At 43.5% G+C, this 13,944-nt stretch overlaps 1 protein-coding gene across 1 annotated transcript in view; it reads left to right on the forward strand.

The window, feature by feature from the left end:
• Positions 1-357: 357 nt before the first annotated feature.
• The window catches only part of LOC106034489 (uncharacterized), a 115,651-nt gene continuing 102,064 nt past the window's right edge, over positions 358-13,944 (forward strand). The window contains exons 1-2 of the mRNA XM_066999647.1: positions 358-502; positions 975-1,068. The gene's annotated coding sequence lies outside the window, so the exon portion shown is untranslated. The remainder of the gene's footprint in view (positions 503-974; positions 1,069-13,944) is intronic.

Here is a 13,944-nt window from a genome sequence, read left to right on the forward strand (position 1 = left end):
ACAGCATTTTGATGGAAGATGCCAGTTTTCCCCAAGCTCATATTGTCTGATTTATGTTGACAACCCCCTGTGCAGCAGCCAGGCAGGGCTCAGTGCATGGTGGAGAGTTTAGGGAGCTGGGATAAAGAGAGGGCAATGGCAGAGGAACTGCCCCCTTTCCTCTGAAATGCATTGTTCTAGGATTCACTAAGTAGAACTTGAACCAAGTTAAACTTCAACTTTACAGTGTTTTGGGAAGGAATGGGAAAAGATCAAGTAACCTAGGGACCGTGCCATCAGCCAGGTGCCCAGCATCTGTGGCCAGCTGCAGCAGAAAGCTGCTGCTCGTTAGCAACCCCATTATTACTGGGGTAGTACTGGGGGGAGGAAGGGCTGCAGGGAGTTCCCTGATATGTCCTAGGTCCTTGTTGCTTGTGCCCCTGTAATTGGAGCAAAAGCTTTTTGGGTGGTGCTTTATAAGGGAGAGTCCCTGTTACCTGCCATTTCATGGGGAAGTTTGGGGGTGAGTTTTGGTTTGTGTTGCTTGGAAGAAGTGTTCTTGCTCTGCTGTCACCTCTGCTTGGGGCTCCTCCAGCCCCAAATGCTGTGAATTTGTAATACAGGGCTGTCCTTTTGTGGAGGAGAGATCTGCTGTTAGAGGGGGGGGCTGTGGGTATGTGGAGAGGAATTTCTAGATGCTGACACCTTTGCTCCATTATGCCCTGCTGTATTTGAAAGCTAAAAAGGCTTAAGGGTGGGTTAGCTGACCCCTTAAATCCTCCTTTTTGTGCAGGGGGATGTTTAAGATAAGGAGTAGTCAAGCTACTGCTGCTTTCAGTGCTGCTTGTGATTTCTGCTCAAAGCGACTGGAATAAATTCTTGTACTCCTTTTGCCCCTTCTAGCTTTGAGTACCTCCGAAGTGCAAATCTGGCCAGAAAACCTTATGAAAGACCAAGCACAAAGATAACAATGATTTTTTTGTGCTCTGTTTCAGCATTGTGCTCTGCTGTGGATGAATTTAATGCCAGCAAGTGGCTTGCTGCAGCTCTGTGACCAGGAGGAGAGACTAGCATCAATGCATACAGCAGGTAATGCCTCTCGTTTACCATGTTGTGGGTGTTCTTTGTATATGTTTTCTGTCTGGTTTGCTGAGCCTTCAAGGGAAGGCAATCGATCTTGGTGCTGATGTGTTAAATGAGTTAAAAAAGAGGTAGCAGCAGAAATTCAGGTGTTCTGAAATTGCTCTGTATTTTCATGTGGGGAAAAAAAACTAAGGCCATTCATAATAGAGAAGCCCAATGACAGCACATCCTCATGTAATGGAGTAGCTTTTTTTGTCTAATTCAGGCAGGTAGATAGTGTTTTGAAAACTTCCTCTTAGAAATAAAGGAAAAATCTTTGTCCTAAAATCCTGTTCTGTGGCTTTCATGACAAGGAAACAAACTTCTGTAAAGAAAACATGGAGGTGGAGGGTAAGCTGGAATTTATTCAATTACTGTCTGATACTTCAGTCTCAATATTCTCCTTAAAAGCTGTTTATTTTTGGTCTTAAGGGAAAAAAATGGTAAAAGCCTTGTTTTCTGATTTGAAGTGCGAGTATTTCTGCTGAAGAAAAATACTAGAGGTGCTTTTGTAAGAGGGTCTATACAGAGCGATATTTCCCTCTTTGCTGAGCATTGCAGAGAGAAGCAGCCTGAGACAAAGGCTGCTTGTTTGTGGAGCGTGGCACGGATAGCAGCTGCAAGCAGTTAAGTGGTAGGGGAATCCTGTCCTAGCCGCTCTCCTCCCTGCATGGACCTGCCCACTTCTTATACTCCTAGTCCCCAGGGACCACGCAGAGGAAGGTATTCTTCTACAACACCAGTTTTTATTTCTGTTCTTGTTAACAAGAATCTGTTTGGGGAACAGCATATGTTAAACTTAAAGAGATAATGGCCTGGGAAAGCAATACTCCTCAATGCTCTTAATGTGGATGATGCTGGTACTACCAATTCCTCTGAAGCCCTTAAAATCTGGTGCTCCTGGTTATGTTCCTTACACTTACAAAATGTGTACTTATCTGTATGCTAGTTCCTAAAAGCTGGGTACTGATTTGGTGTTGAGGGCTCCTGGATTTCTGTCTGCCGACTTCCAGCAGGTTTTGCTGGTAACAGCTGCTCATTCAAGGTGAGGCTGCTCCTTAGCCTTTTTCTGATGCATTTGCAACAATTTGTAGTTAGTCAGAGAGCCATTTTCCTTGAAGTGTGAGAGAAAAGCATGCAAAGAGGGCCAAGATATCCTTTCCTCATTGCTCTGGGGCTCCTAGCCTTGTGCATCCCTCTTTTCTCAGTGAAAGGGCAGGATGTTGGCCTACCAGGCATGTTTTGTGTGGGATGGGCTGGGTGATGTCAACCCAAAGTGTCCGAACGAGGATCTGTGGTGCAAAGCCTTGGCCAAATTAATGACTCTTTGCTAGTGCTATATTTGCTTGTGCTTGTGGTCACATAAGCTGATGGGAAGTTTACCCATAAATGAATCACTTTTTGGGTAAGTGCTCTAAGTCCAGCCTAAAACACCACCTCGGGCACCTCCTGTCCTACCACAAAGACGTAGGATCGCTCCTGGAGACTTCTGGCAAGGCTGGTGGTCAAGAGCTCAAGCGGTGAAGCGTGAAACCAATGGTCCTATTGGGTTTCATCCATTTCAGCTGAAATATCAGAACTTGTATTACACACAAATCCAAATGCTTGCCTTTTAAGTCGACTGCAATCCTTGATGCCTCAGGGCTTCAGCCTGCTGTTCTCTGTGGTGAAATAAACCCTCTGACCTGCTGCCAGGGTGGTGGTGGATTATTGGGTTTGTTACCTAAACCACTGCTCAGCGCACAATCTGGGGAGATTACGAGTTGATATAACTACACATTAGGAACTTTTAGTTAGCTGAGACCTCAGTCTGTACTGAGAGGCAGCTGAATGCAGGCAGTAGCTGGCTGGAGTATCAGACTGTTAGAGCTTGCACGATTCCTGCTGTGATGGTGAGCTGTAAAAACCTTCCTACCAGCAGGAAACTGGGACACTGGGCAACTGCAAATCACCATAGGGTCTCCTCTCCCTGCTGCTGCCTCTGGCTTTACACCCATGCAGTGGCTTTGAAATCCAGCCCCCTTGTACCACATCTGCACCAGCAGGAAAGATTGGAGAGTGGGCCAATATTCCTCATTTTTTTACCTTTTTGAATTATTTTCTACTTCTTTGGATGATTTCCTTCTTATTAGCACCATGTATTTCCCTTCTCCTGGCCAGCCCTTTGGTTCTTTGCTTTCATATTCTTTTTGTTTACTGATTATGCTAGTAAAATATCAAGGCTACGTTCTTCATACAACTTCTACTTTTGAACAAACAAATTACATTCACTGGAAAGTTACCAGTGCAATTAATGTCTCCGGTGCTTGTGTCTGAAGCCAACCTCTTGGAAGCATTTCATACTCTATAAATACAGTAGAAGAGAACAGGGGTATCTGCTGTTACTGTTTTCATCCCTAATCAGAAAGGGAGGAAAATCAGGTGTGGAGGAGGAGCTTGACACAAGGCAAGGAAATGTGAAGTGCTCATATTAAAAATTAAGTGTTAGTAGGGAAAGCCCACCTGTGAGCGTACTGTACAAGGAATAACACAATTGCATCCTCCTGCAAACGTTTTCCTTTTCATTTGAAAACAGCAGAGAGCATGGTAGTGAAGGCAGGGAAGGATCTTCATCACGTGTATGTTAAGGCCTTCACTTTGTTCATTTTATCAGCAATTTCTTTGGAAATTGTTTTAGACTTGTCCCGGGGCAGCGATTTTGTCTTTACTCTCATGGAAATGCATTTCACCTTTTCTCTGGTTCCACCTGGGAGAGCACCATTTATTGGAGCTCTAGTTCACGTGCAGGGTGCTAATGGCTTACTAAATGGTTTATATGAATGCACTTTTCTGCTTGTTCTTGTCTTCAGTTAAAATCAACCACCTGTTATGTTAACACTTCTCTTTAGATCTCAATGAATTTTATTTCTACCTGCTATTTTGAGAGAGTTCCTACTGGCTGAACTCCTCAGGGTGGAAAATCAACGGCTTCAGTGGAGGTGTTGTACTGATAACTCCCATTCCAAAGCATCCCTGGTAGATGCTGGGGTTGGAGGCTTTGTACACGGTGTGTTTATGGATTTAAGTTTCTCCTTCCCATGTAGTTGATGCGAAACTTTACATGGTGGGGAAGCCACTTAAAAGTGGGGCTGAAGCCAAAGGCGAGGAGGAGAAGCTGGCATCACTTAAGGAACATAAAGCCTGTTTTGCTGAACACTTGCAGCCGTGTAAGCAGCGCCCTCTCATCAGTACTGAGATGCTGATCACTGGTAGTCTCCTCTAGTCTGCTGGCTCCTCTTCGCAGGGTGCTTTTGCTCGACAGAGGCTTGTGATGACAGCTGGGGAGGCAGGCTCTTGAGAGCAGATGTGGGAGGAAGCCCCCAGTCTGACTGTTTTAAGAAATTCAAAACTCTTATGGTGAGCTGCTGGCATCAGTGTAGCTCTGTCATATAAGCAAATGAAGAAGAAGGATTTCCTTTCAGAACAGTGGTTTCAGCACTATATTTTCAACATTGTCAAACTGTAAAGCACTGTGTTCAAACAAGTCTTCTCAATAGTATTGAAATGGAATGAGGTTTTTGACTCCAGCAAACTTTTTCCTGGGATGGTAATTTAATTGTTGGAACATGAAACTTTTCTAATTTGGGCTGGAAACTGACTTGAATGTTTTCTGTGAAATTAAAATGTCAACTTCTCTCCAATTGAGAATTCTGCATGTGTCCAGCACATGCAGGGAGACTTTGAATGGCAGGGTGGGGGAAATGGCAAACCCTGTTCTAAATGCGTACCTCCAAGATCGACCTTCATGAATTTCTGTGTAATTAGCAGCTGTGCACCACGATGCTGGGAGCAGTTCATGGAACCTCATTAGAAATTGGGAACCTTGTTAGAAGCTGGCAGTAGAAGAAGAGCTGTAGATGGCTCCGTTTGGAAATAGTTTGTGGTACCTACCTGATGAGGTGACATACTGATGTGGACCATTGAAGTTTATTGCAGTTTATTTGGCTGGCTTCAGGCTATCTTTCCAGACTGCAGTGGAGAATTAAGTGGTGATAAAGATGACTGGGGTGGAGTGGAATACAGAGGAGGTGGCTGGCTTACTGCAAGAGTGGGTTGGGGACCTGCTGAGAGCGCTGAGACTGGCACAAACACTCCCAAAAACATCAGCACTGCCAGTATGGACAGGAGATCCTTTGGGGTTGAAGCTGGGTATGTGTTTAAATAATGAATGTAGACTTTGGGGAGGGGAAAAAAAATCTGCAGAAGAAACCAATTTAAGATACTGTGACCAAATCCAAGTGCTGATTCAGCACATAAGCATGAGAGGGAGATGAGAGCCTGGCTTCACAAACCAGCCTACAGTCCTATAGCTTTTGTGAGCCACTGAGGTGATGACACTCAATGCCTTAAATATTCTGTAAGCTGTATCTGTCTCCTTGGCTAGCTATCTGCTCTGTTTTCTGCTTGTTCGTGGTGGAAAGGCTTCTTCCCCTTTGGACAGCGTTCTCCAAGGGGGGTTTCATAGTTGGGAAGCAGCAAAGGCACTTGCTGTAAGTGACAATTCACTTTGGGGGAACAAAGCCTATTTAGGATGCTTTTACAGCAGGCTGCATCTTTCAAGTACCCCTAGACAAGAAATGGTTGCTTAATAGCAGTGACAAAAATGGGAACAGATTGAAAAAGTAAAGAGATTGTGTTCATTAAATAAAAGGATCCCTGTCTTCTGGATTATGAAGTCCTTATGTTAGAGGAGGTAGTGGATGAGGTAGGAAGTGATGGCACAAATCAGCAGTTTCGGGACTGTTCCTACTCCTCACTGTACTCCCCAGAAAGCCAAGATCACAGGCAACCAGACACCTTGTGAGGAGGATTTGTTGCCCTGGGAAGTTTATTGCCTAAAGTAGGAGATGAGTTTTTTGCTGGTGGCAGGCTTTTCAGACAACTGGAAAGCAACACTAATGCATCTTACTGATACTTTGTCAGTCAGTGTGGGGGGAACCCTGTACCTCTGGGTCATATGAATAAACCATGAGCTCTGTCCTGCCTTCCCTCTCCTTGGCTTCTCCAAAGGAGCTTGGAATAGATAAGAGCCTTTGAGGCTTAGAGAGAGAAAAGAGGTAATTCTAGATCACAAAGTGAGGTGCAAACCCGGGACCAGACCTTAAAAGTCTTGCTTTAAAAGCCAGAGCAACCTGTCTGCCATAGAGCTCTGTGTGTGTTGGTTTTGGGTTAAGAAAAGAAGATCTGGGCGTGCTCCAGTACTTCTAGTGATGCTCATAGAAACAGAGCATGCTTACCCTGTTTTGCCCTGGCTATGCCTCATGCTGGGCACTGTGGAGGAACTAATGATGCCAGTCCTGTACCACTTAAACCTTTCCCTGCATCAAAGGTGTTGGCACTTCCTGGTGGAGTTCAGGTCACCAAAACAACCGGGTCCAGTGGGGCTGATACATCTTGCAAGAGCAGACGTAAATGTCTGGGTGCACTGACTGCAGTCAGTAAATGGCAAAAACTTGTCTGGCTCAGGCCTTAAATGGTCACATCGACCACAGTCTGCTCTATGCCAGGAATATAAAAACATGCTAATTCCTCCTTCACCAGTTCTTGATAAGTGCAAAGCTGTCATGCAAATTCCTTGCAGATAAAGATGTGTATTTAAGCACTTCCACTTTATAATTTAGTACCTTTTTAAGCTGCCCAAAATTGATGACTTTGTTGCTGTAGACAGGACTGCAGCAGATAAATATTATTTAAGTGGTGTAATGGTGGTTTATCTTTACATTCATGCAGTTCGTACTGGTCGACCAGTCTGACACAGTGAAAAGCCACCTCTTCCTGCTTCAAGTCTTTGAAATGCTTAAGATAGTCTTTTGCCCAATGAGGAATTTTATACTTTTAGTAACTGGCTCCACACATTCTTAAAAAAAAAAAAAAAAAAGGCAATCAGGCTCGTGTTTGAGAATGTGCTCATTTCAGAAAGCAGCTTGGTGCTGCTTATACAAGAGCTAATGCAGGTCCCGTCTTTGCAGTCTCAACAAACTGTTGTAATGTTCTGGAAATGGATTTGTTGGAGTGAAGGTGCTTCTTATTCCTATTTTTTATTAGAATAACTTTGAAAAGACTCTCCAAGACAAAAGTAATCTTGCCTACTTCCAAACTGGCAAATGGGGGGGGGGGGGGGGGACATTCAATTTCAGTGTTTTTGAACCTCCAGAAAGTTGGGCTTCTGTTCTGTTCTAGAAATTCAGATAAGCTTCTCCTAAAATATCAGCAGAGTTGTCAACTTGTTATATTTGATGGTTACAAGTGTGTTCTTGTTATTACTGCAGTATTAGCCAAGAGAAATCACTTTAGGTTCACTTCTGGGGAAAAATGTTTATTATTATAGATGTAAATTGATCATCACCTCTTGTTTCAGTGCAGTTAATTCAGGGCTGGAATATGCAGCAAGCTGCATGGCCCAGCGTGAGCTCATTGGTGGAAGTCAATGGTAGGTACGTTGCCAGGCAGAAATGTGGAAATAAGGTTAAATGCCTCCAGAAAAGGTTCAACAAGATCAATACAGAAAGCTTCAGTGGTATCTTATAGGAGCTCACAGAAATCTATCATATGTCTAGCATAAATGCTTTAATACAGAATAAAGAAGAACCTAAAGGGACTGGAATAAGTAGAATGAACATTTTTAATTAGAATTTCACTCTGCATCAGACACTAAAACTGGTTGATTGTTTATGATATTGGCTTAAGTTTTTTTAAAAAAAAAACAATTAAAATTCAAGTCTAGTGCTGGCTTTTAAGGCTTTGTTTTCAATTTGGAGTTCTTACTGACTTTAAAGTGTTTATAACTAGTTTAAAAGATCACGGTGTAAGATACACAGGAAAATTTGATATGCTGCACAGGAAATCCAGCCCAACCCAGAGAGCTGATGTTTGTTTTAGGGAGGACACTGCCTGGAATAAGGTACCTCAGTGCATGCTGCTCGGGCTTTGTCCAGGAGATGTTGGACTTGGACATCTGATGCTGGACTTGAAATTCAGGCCTGAAATCATAGCAGCATCTCATTCAAAGCAGGGAGAGACTTCCTTTTAGGGTGGAGTGTTTACTTTGCTCTCTGAATTGTTTTTACAGTGTTCTTTTTTCTTCGGAGTTTTATGTTCTCATTTCAGAAACCAAAATGTTGCCCGCCTTGTTAATGGCAAGTCCTGGAATCATTTTTCAAACCACCTCTGATTCATCCTGCCAGTTTTCTTTCAGTTATCTATGGACATAAACAGTTTAATTTTCAAGTTTGTGTTCCCTGCTTCAAAGGGTGCCCCTGCACGTGCTTACAGCTTGCGTGTTGTGATGAAGAGGCTTGATAAGCACAGAGAAGCTCTATACGTTGGTGCTCCGTTGGTCTGTCCAAACATAATACTTTCTGCTGGGAACTCTTCCCTAACTGCTTTTGGCTTTACTGCGTAAGGACCTCAGACTGTTCAACTCATTTAAGGACTAATTTAGCTCTACTCCTGTTGACACGGGCAACAGCTTCAGCTGGCAGGAGCCTCTGCGCCCATGAGGCTGCTCTGTATCACCTTGCGTTGTACCCAAGGAAAATGCTTTCACAGGGCATCCAGAAATTCCCTCAAATCGCCAAATCCCACCTTTCCAAAAGCCCCAGAACTGACCCTAAAGAGACCATGGCTGAAGCCTGCAGCCCCTGATCTCATGCGAGACAGGGCAGCAGAGCTGGCTGCATTTCTTCCTGGCCAGACTTCTTCCAGGATGCTTTGGAGAGGGTGAGGTATAACTGGTTTCCAAACTGACCGTGCCCAGCTGCTGCGACTGCTCTGTTGGGAGTGTATCACAGGAAGCAGTGTGTTAGCAGGGATTTTGTCTTTGTTACCCTGACTTCATTTTTCTAAAGCTTTTTTTAAAAAAACTTCCAGTAAATGTGACCTTTAGCATTTTTGCTAGGCTGATCCTGCCTACCAGTGTCCCCTTGCTCTTGACAGGTACCACTGGCTGTGCTGGGCTAGCCCAAACGCAGTGCTGGCATACTTTACATCACAGGACCTGGTGAGATTTGGTATCAAACTCCCCTGGCTGTAAGAGGACCGTGGTGAATGTAAGCATTTCCTAAGCTGGGAGGAATGTCAGTCATTCAGGGCCTGCCACTTCCAATAAGCATGTGCGGCTCAAATCCACATATGGTTTAATTGTGGGCTTGAATTAAAACAGAAATCCTGAATGAAAGCGACTAATTCCACTTTGAAATTTGACAAAAGACATTGATTTTGCTAAAAGGAAACACATTTCCACAGTCAGGGCTCTCCACCGAGCCTGATAGTGTGGCTCAGCCTGCAGGACTGCTTAGATAACGCTGGCATATGTGGTGGAAGGAAGATGTGCACCAATTTGTACCAAAAAGGTGCTTTTTATTTGGGAAAGGAATGGTTACTACACTGAGCCTCTTACAGAGCAACGGTGTGAGCATCTGAGTGTCCCCACTCACTCGTGTCCCAGCCTTGGTTTGTGGGGAGCGTGGGGAATACCTGTGGCCTGCCAGATGCAGTTGGAGCTTGCTGAATGGATCAAGAAACTGAGTCCACAAGATTATAGAGCTTAGCACTGAGCTCTCAGTCCCTGGGTCTGCCCAGAGTAAGTGTTGTCTGTGCGGGTGGTGCTCAGTGGGCACAGCCTGCCTGTTCCACAGTGGTTGAACACAACCACCTGCTATCTGCTGCTTTCCCAAAGCACTGCTGCAGATGCACCTGGAAATGGCAGCAGCCCAGCCTCGAGCAGCTGCATGCTGAGTACACACCTGGCTTGCAGCTCTGCATCAGTTCTTACTAAAGCAACAGCATGTCCTGGTGATGCTGCAGTGTTCGTGAAGTGGAGCCTGGTGAAGCTGGACCCTGCCCATTATACCTGGTGGCTGCAGAAATGGGGTGGAAGGGCTGTCCCTGCTGTCAAAGGCACTTAGCATATGACTAGTCCTGCTAGAGCCTTGCTGACCCTCAAAAGCGGTGCAGTAAACAGTGTCATCTGCTTTTCAGATCATAATCTGGTGCCTTTTTGTTCCTGGAGCTGCAGGGGAGCTCGGCCCTTACCTGTGGGCAATATTCAGGCTGAGATTAGCATACAGATGATGGAGGGAAGAAAACCTGAGGGAAGCTTAAGCAGTGCCTAGCTCTTGCTCTGACCCTTGATTTCCCCTGCCTGATAAGAGCTAGCTTCCTCCTCCCACAGAAAACTCAAACAGCAGCTAGTTATACAGTAATGGAGATTAAGGAAAAGGAATTTAAAGAGCTCAACCTTCTGGAAAGTCTATTGTTTAATCCTGGTTTTGCACTTGCTATCGTAGCTCACCTGAGTTTATTCCAAACCAGTGAAGGTGTGCTGCCAATACACGGGTCATTAACTTGCAAACCATGCTGAAAGGTGCGGAGTTGAGCGTATTATTCTTTATTTTTTCACCTTCAACAAGGATGTTTGGAGTATCTTTGACAGGCAGAAAGCAGGGCTGCTCACTGACTTGAAGCTGCTTGGCGAAAGCTGATGGGACTGGTCTGCAGGGAGGTATTTGGAAGACCTTTAGGCTGCGTGGGATGCCTCTAACAGGCCACAGCAGTTATTCAGATTCACAAGATGATAAGATTCTGAGATTTTTCCTCCAGCTGTATGCTAATACTTTCCCTCTAGTATTGTCCCCTCCAGCTTGCTTGATACCGACTCTGCAGCCACCAGGCTGTGAAATCTTGCAGTGCTCTGAGCTTTGCTGTGCAAAACCTGCAAGATGCAAGTGGTGGTCAGAGCAGTGGTTCCCCTGGAGGGTTGCTGAGTTATGGAAAATTATGAGCAACCATCCCTGGCAGAGGCTGGATTGCTTGCAGGAGGCAAGGCTTTGACTTGCCAGCCTCTTGATAAATACCCCACACGGTATGCTTTTTGTTTGGAGAAGAGATGTAAACTCCAGTCCTGGTCAAATTTTAACTTAGCCTGTTGCATTCTGCCTTTCTCTCTACCTTGAACTCTTATTTAAATGCTATGGCTTTATTTCTTTTTTTTTCCTGTGGAACAGAGCTGCTGAGCAACTTTAGAGTGATCTTTATTCAGTGCTGTATTAGAGCTCTTCTTAATGCAAGCTCACTTCTGCAAGCAAACTGGTGACTAATTTAAAATAAACGAATAATCTCACTGAGTTGGGAATATTCTTACGAACGAAAAACCCTCAGGGATTTTCTGGGATTTGAATTTGTTCCACATGTAAAGCTCTATGGGAAGGAAGAAAGTTTGTGTAAATGCACAATTAGAAATGTTTGTTTGTGTTTACACAAAATACATTCCTTAAGTTAAAAGGATACCTTTGTTTTGTAGCTTAATGTAAATGATTTGTTATGTGTATTTTCAAATATCCTATTTTCTAAGCTGACTTTTGATTTCTAACTATATGAACCCATAACTGAAAGCATTCTTTTGTGTTGCTAAGAGAAAAACATACAAACAGCAAAGCGAAGTAAGTACACTCAGTTTAACTATTCAGCAGAAAGCTACGTTACGTCTGAAACTAAATGGAAGCCTGTCTCTCTTCTCCATTTCTGGTGTGCTTAAGTATTTCATGAAGTAACAGGTAAGGTTTTTGGAGAGAGCATAATTAAGGCTGTGCACTTTAAGGTAATGATAAATGGGGTTTATAGAGCTGCACATGGTACATGTCTCAAAATGGTGTGACTGCAGAGCTGAGCAGTTTTAATCAACTCCGAATTCACGGCCATATCCTGTGCTGTATTATTTGATCTTAGATACTATTCCAGCTATGGTGGTGGTGTATTTATACACATCCACAATGGTCTTCTTACGAATGTCATTATAAATAAACAGAAGCAGGAGTTATTTTAAGTCTGAAATGCACAAGTCATCCACCCCAGTGCCTTTGGTTACACTGCAGACAGCAGTTTTGGAAGGAATAATCCTAAAGGCTCAGAGGGAATGTTGTATTGTCTGTAATGTGGCTTTTGTCTGAGATGCGTGCGCTTCACTCTTGGATTTTAATAGTCAATAGCAAGTGCTTTTCACGTGGAAATTCCTGGTGTTCTGAAATTCTTCTTAAAATAAAAATCTTCTTTAAAAACAGTCCCCAAAACTGAAGCTCTCAACGCAATTACATGAAACCTGAAGGTAGAAGTTTAGCAATGTGAGAGTAGATGATAGAGCAACGTATGTCCTGCAGGCACACGTGCAAGCAACACAAGATGTGCAGACAAAATGGATGTCGTGCATTTCAGTGCACACAGGCCAGGGTAAGGCTGGAAGCATGCTTGATTTGGAGACTGGTACGTAGTGTGGGGGCTCAACCTCTGGAAGAGTGGGGCAGAGCCTGCAGCATCACCAGGGAGATTGCAATTGCACCACACTGACTTCATATGTGGGGATAATACAATAAAACATGTTTTTCCCCTTACTGCAGATTGCAATCAACATGCATTGCAAACTAGGAATTCTGCTTCACCTGGATTTTGTTTATTGGTTCAGTATTACAAGGAATTAAAAGGAAGAACTTGAGTCTTCTAGAGAAACTGAAGAAATGCATCTCAGACTCTAGTGGGAAATGAATTTCTTGCTAGAAGAGAATACTTTAGGAGCATTACTTCAGGAGGGTGGAAAAATGAAAATAACTATGCTACAATGTACTCTAAAACACAGCAAACAAAACTATATAGTCTACAGCCATTCTTGCTGCCTCTGCTTCAAATATAATTTTCTACCTTTTAGGGTAATGGTTTAAAAGAGAGGGAAGGGTGTATGTTGGTTTGAGTGACTGGAAGCGTAATCTGCTGTGATTTCTTGGAGAATTCATGCTTTGTACAATTATTTTCTGCTTCTGGGTGCCCATCATTGCTGATATTAATCCTTATTAGTCCTGTGTGTTAGAGCAGAGATGTGAATAAAGACTTTTTTCAGTGTCCCTGGTTGTCTTACCCACCAAACTAAAGCTAATGAGGTTTTTCTTCTTGGTGAAAGCCTTCCCACAGTTCCTGCTGCTGCTTTCTGCTGAAGTTCCTCATCTGGGTTTAGTCATCGCTTATGACTGCAAGCCTAACAAGCTTTTACATAAACATTTATGCATAAAAGCTTTTACTATTGTTTCTGTGTAAAGAAATGTACACATTCTAATTGCCTTTTTCTAACAAAATTGCAGTCCTCATAAAGGACCAGTTAGAGACACCTCAAAACAAATTTTCTCCTATTTTCCCTGCAGCAGCAGGAAAATTTCTGGAGTAACGTAAGCTCTGTACCTCTTCTAATCTCTCCTGGCCCTATCTCTTCACACACAGCCAGCTCCTGCCTCCCTCTGTGCTTCCAGTGATTCATCTACATATCTCTTTATCATCAGTTTTATCCTACTTCACAAGCCTTTGAGTGACCTTTGCCCAAGACCTTGCACTGTAGCTGCATGTCACACGAATGCTGCTCACCTTGTTTATCAGGGTATTATTTCCCAAATTTGCCATTACATTTGATTCCAGCTGTTCCAAGCCTTTTCATGGCTCTGAACACTTGGTGAATAATCCATGTTTTCAGCAAGTGATCCAGAGAGACACTGGGTCTGTTCTTTCGAAGATGTTATCGTATGTAAGGAGCAAAATAGGAAAATATTAATACCTAAGTTGTCTTGCTGCTTAGAATGTGTTTAGAGTTGTCTTAGGGTTTTGACTTGCATCCAGTTATGGTCAAATAATCCCTTGTTCCTGCAGATGAGCAGTGAATTTCCAATAGGGATGGTCTTAGACTGGTAAGTGCATATGTTTCATCTCTTCCAGGCATTTCTCCTTTCTGCTGGCTAGTTTCTCACATTTTCAACATTTTCACTTTCTTTAGAA

Source organism: Anser cygnoides, chromosome 6, assembly GCF_040182565.1.
Source record: "Anser cygnoides isolate HZ-2024a breed goose chromosome 6, Taihu_goose_T2T_genome, whole genome shotgun sequence".
In the NCBI taxonomy this organism is placed as follows: Eukaryota; Metazoa; Chordata; class Aves; order Anseriformes; family Anatidae; genus Anser; species Anser cygnoides.